Raw genomic sequence first — 5,000 nt, forward strand, 5'->3', positions numbered from 1 at the left:
CGTACCGTAACCTAACCTATGTCGTACCGTAACCTAACCTATGTCGTACCGTAACCTAACCTATGTCGTACCTTAACCTAACCTATGTCGTACCTTAACCTAACCTATGTCGTACCTTAACCTAACCTATGTCGTACCTTAACCTAACCTATGTCGTACCTTAACCTAACCTATGTCGTACCTTAACCTAACCTATGTCGTACCTTAACCTAACCTATGTCGTACCTTAACCTAACCTATGTCGTACCTTAACATAACCTATGTCGTACCTTAACCTAACCTATGTCGTACCTTAACCTAACCTATGTCGTACCTTAACCTAACCTATGTCGTACCTTAACCTAACCTATGTCGTACCTTAACCTAACCTATGTCGTACCTTAACCTAACCTATGTCGTACCTTAACCTAACCTATGTCGTACCTTAACCTAACCTATGTCGTACCTTAACCTAACCTATGTCGTACCTTAACCTAACCTATGTCGTACCTTAACCTAACCTATGTCGTACCTTAACCTAACCTATGTCGTACCTTAACCTAACCTATGTCGTACCTTAACCTAACCTATGTCGTACCTTAACCTAACCTATGTCGTACCTTAACCTAACCTATGTCGTACCTTAACCTAACCTATGTCGTACCTTAACCTAACCTATGTCGTACCTTAACCTAACCTATGTCGTACCTTAACCTAACCTGTATTGCGCCTTAACCTAACCTGTATTGCGCCTTAACCTAACCTGTATTGCGCCTTAACGTAACCTGTATTGCGCCTTAACGTAACCTGTATTGCGCCTTAACGTAACCTGTATTGCGCCTTAACGTAACCTGTATTGCGCCTTAACGTAACCTGTATTGCGCCTTAACGTAACCTGTATTGCGCCTTAACGTAACCTGTATTGCGCCTTAACGTAACCTGTATTGCGCCTTAACGTAACCTGTATTGCGCCTTAACGTAACCTGTATTGCGCCTTAACGTAACCTGTATTGCGCCTTAACGTAACCTGTATTGCGCCTTAACGTAACCTGTATTGCGCCTTAACGTAACCTGTATTGCGCCTTAACGTAACCTGTATTGCGCCTTAACGTAACCTGTATTGCGCCTTAACGTAACCTGTATTGCGCCTTAACGTAACCTGTATTGCGCCTTAACGTAACCTGCATTGCGCCTTAACGTAACCTGCATTGCGCCTTAACGTAACCTGCATTGCGCCTTAACGTAACCTGTATTGCGCCTTAACGTAACCTGTATTGCGCCTTAACGTAACCTGTATTGCGCCTTAACGTAACCTGTATTGCGCCTTAACGTAACCTGTATTGCGCCTTAACGTAACCTGTATTGCGCCTTAACGTAACCTGTATTGCGCCTTAACGTAACCTGTATTGCGCCTTAACGTAACCGATATTGCGCCTTAACGTAACCTATATTGCGCCGTAACGTAACCTATATTGCGCCGTAACGTAACCCACATTGCCCCTTAACGTAACCCACATTGCCCCTTAACGTAACCCACATTGCCCCTTAACGTAACCCAACACACGTTGGGCCTTAACCCAACACACGTTGGGCCTTAACCCAACACACGTTGGGCCTTAACCCAACACACGTTGGGCCTTAACCCAACACACGTTGGGCCTTAACCCAACACACGTTGGGCCTTAACCCAACGCACGTTGGGCCTTAACCCAACGCACGTTGGGCCTTAACCCAACGCACGTTGGGCCTTAACCCAACACACGTTGGGCCTTAACCCAACACACGTTGGGCCTTAACCCAACACACGTTGGGCCTTAACCCAACACACGTTGGGCCTTAACCCAACACACGTTGGGCCTTAACCCAACACACGTTGGGCCTTAACCTGCTCTGTAATTGTCATACGACGCGTTAAATTAGTGTAGTGTTGCCTAACTGCAACCCCCGCAATATAGTTTGCTACTCGCACTGCCCGGTCCCCAGTGTATCGCTTCATGTTAAACACCTTGCAGCTATACACTGTAATGTGGATGGCAGCAGGACGTACATGCTCAATGCCCTTTGCAGTTGTTCATTGGCATTTGCAGTTGTTCATTGGCATTCGCATGTGCGAAGCACTTAGCCTACGCTGTGGTACGGCCTGTGTCAACTGTCCGCTGATGTTGTACGTCCAAATCACACACTGTACTGCACATTGGTCCTCATGTACTGAATGATACATCGTGGTACATGTGACCGTACAACGACTGCGCCAACAACGGCGAACCATGCGGTCCAAATGTTGTGCACTCAGCTACGTGTCGTCTCCCTATAAGAGCTGGATTGCAGTGTGGTATGCCCTGGATGGCGATCAGCATGAGCCGTCTGTTGATGTAGTGGCGCGTGTTGTCAGACGTAGTCGTCTCTTCTCACACACCGTGATAGCATGGTGCACTGCGTTCCACATCTGCGACATGCGACAGAGGCCGGTTGACAGTCGTTCGCGCAATGGACATCGCATACGTACGGGGGCCACCTTCCACGTGTTCGCGAAGCGTGCACATGTTGTTGCGTGTATGTGGGCAGACATAGTGTGTCGTGACACCTGACACAGGCATGCAACAATCGTTGAATTTGCAAATGGCGATGGACGCCTACGTTTGCTGGTGACGTTATGCAAATGAACAACTGGTAAACCGTTGTGGTGCGGTTGTTCTCGCTAGAGGTGAATCAGTGATGGCGACGATCGGTTGAGCTACCAACCGGTTGTTCCAGCGATACCCACCATGCCCACGAACGTGAATGGCATCTGGGTGTGAAGCGATACGCGGCGGTGGCTGGGTGGGACCGTCCCCGGCCGGTGAGGGGGGGCCTCCCGGCGTGCTGGCCGCGCGGTGCGTGGGCGCACGCGCTACAGCCGGCTGGTGGGGGCGGCCAGTGGCAGGCGCGCCGGCCGACGGAGGCGGCAGGCGGCGCAGCTGCGCGCCGGCGCACCCTGCACGCGGCGCCGTGCGGCCAAAGTAGGTCCTCGCGGGCCCGGTGCGAAGCGCGGTGGACATCTGCAGTGTGCTGGTCCGATTGAGGACTGTGTGCGCTGAGGATGCGCCGCCGCCCGGCGCTCGGCGCCGCGACGCCGTCTGCTGCTCGGTCGCCTCTGCGGTTCTCGCAGGTGGTTTGTATCGCAGCTGTGCGGACGTGTTGGCGCGTGCGCTGTGCTGGGAGAGTTCGCTTCGGCACCCAAGTGGGGCTTTTGTCCTTCTGTGGCGCTGGCGTTGGAGCTGCCGGTCACCGTAGGTGGCGCGTGTTGTCTCCCGCCGGCAATGCCACGACAGCACGCTCCCGGGCCTCTGTCGGCAGCGGCAAGCTCAGTTGGGAGCACGGGTGGTCGCACCTAAAGCGTCTACTCGCCAAACTCCGGGCGATTGCGCCTCTCTCGAACCCGACCAAGTACTTAGGACGGCGCTGCGCGCCGCCGGGACCTGAGAGGGTTTCGAGGTGTATTGTGCAGGGGAGCTCAGCCTCCTCCTGTTTGCAGAATAATTGAGCGGACGCTTGCGTGTTCGCGCGGGCCCCCGGGACACACTCCCGGGCGGCCGGCTGCTCAGCTCTAGTTGACGCAGCTCCCTGGTTGATCCTGCCAGTAGTCATATGCTTGTCTCAAAGATTAAGCCATGCATGTCTCAGTACAAGCCGCATTAAGGTGAAACCGCGAATGGCTCATTAAATCAGTTATGGTTCCTTAGATCGTACCCACGTTACTTGGATAACTGTGGTAATTCTAGAGCTAATACATGCAAACAGAGTCCCGACCAGAGATGGAAGGGACGCTTTTATTAGATCAAAACCAATCGGTCGGCTCGTCCGGTCCGTTTGCCTTGGTGACTCTGAATAACTTTGGGCTGATCGCACGGTCCTCGTACCGGCGACGCATCTTTCAAATGTCTGCCTTATCAACTGTCGATGGTAGGTTCTGCGCCTACCATGGTTGTAACGGGTAACGGGGAATCAGGGTTCGATTCCGGAGAGGGAGCCTGAGAAACGGCTACCACATCCAAGGAAGGCAGCAGGCGCGCAAATTACCCACTCCCGGCACGGGGAGGTAGTGACGAAAAATAACGATACGGGACTCATCCGAGGCCCCGTAATCGGAATGAGTACACTTTAAATCCTTTAACGAGTATCTATTGGAGGGCAAGTCTGGTGCCAGCAGCCGCGGTAATTCCAGCTCCAATAGCGTATATTAAAGTTGTTGCGGTTAAAAAGCTCGTAGTTGGATTTGTGTCCCACGCTGTTGGTTCACCGCCCGTCGGTGTTTAACTGGCATGTATCGTGGGACGTCCTGCCGGTGGGGCGAGCCGAAGGCGTGCGACGCGCCTCGTGCGTGCTCGTGCGTCCCGAGGCGGACCCCGTTGCAATCCTACCAGGGTGCTCTTGAGTGAGTGTCTCGGTGGGCCGGCACGTTTACTTTGAACAAATTAGAGTGCTTAAAGCAGGCAAGCCCGCCTGAATACTGTGTGCATGGAATAATGGAATAGGACCTCGGTTCTATTTTGTTGGTTTTCGGAACCCGAGGTAATGATTAATAGGGACAGGCGGGGGCATTCGTATTGCGACGTTAGAGGTGAAATTCTTGGATCGTCGCAAGACGAACAGAAGCGAAAGCATTTGCCAAGTATGTTTTCATTAATCAAGAACGAAAGTTAGAGGTTCGAAGGCGATCAGATACCGCCCTAGTTCTAACCATAAACGATGCCAGCCAGCGATCCGCCGCAGTTCCTCCGATGACTCGGCGGGCAGCCTCCGGGAAACCAAAGCTTTTGGGTTCCGGGGGAAGTATGGTTGCAAAGCTGAAACTTAAAGGAATTGACGGAAGGGCACCACCAGGAGTGGAGCCTGCGGCTTAATTTGACTCAACACGGGAAACCTCACCAGGCCCGGACACCGGAAGGATTGACAGATTGATAGCTCTTTCTTGATTCGGTGGGTGGTGGTGCATGGCCGTTCTTAGTTGGTGGAGCGATTTGTCTGGTTAATTCCGATAA

General features: G+C 52.5%; 1 non-coding gene across 1 annotated transcript in view; it reads left to right on the plus strand.

Annotated features, from left to right (window-relative positions):
- The first annotated feature begins 3,579 nt into the window (after window positions 1–3,579).
- Window positions 3,580–5,000, plus strand: part of LOC124589203 — a 1,910-nt gene continuing 489 nt past the window's right edge. Inside the window, exon 1 of the ribosomal RNA XR_006976004.1 lies at window positions 3,580–5,000. This exon is cut by the window's right edge and continues 489 nt beyond it. This is a non-coding gene — a ribosomal RNA (small subunit ribosomal RNA).

The sequence above is a fragment of the Schistocerca americana genome, unplaced genomic scaffold, assembly GCF_021461395.2.
Source record: "Schistocerca americana isolate TAMUIC-IGC-003095 unplaced genomic scaffold, iqSchAmer2.1 HiC_scaffold_690, whole genome shotgun sequence".
NCBI classification, from domain to species: domain Eukaryota; kingdom Metazoa; phylum Arthropoda; class Insecta; order Orthoptera; family Acrididae; genus Schistocerca; species Schistocerca americana.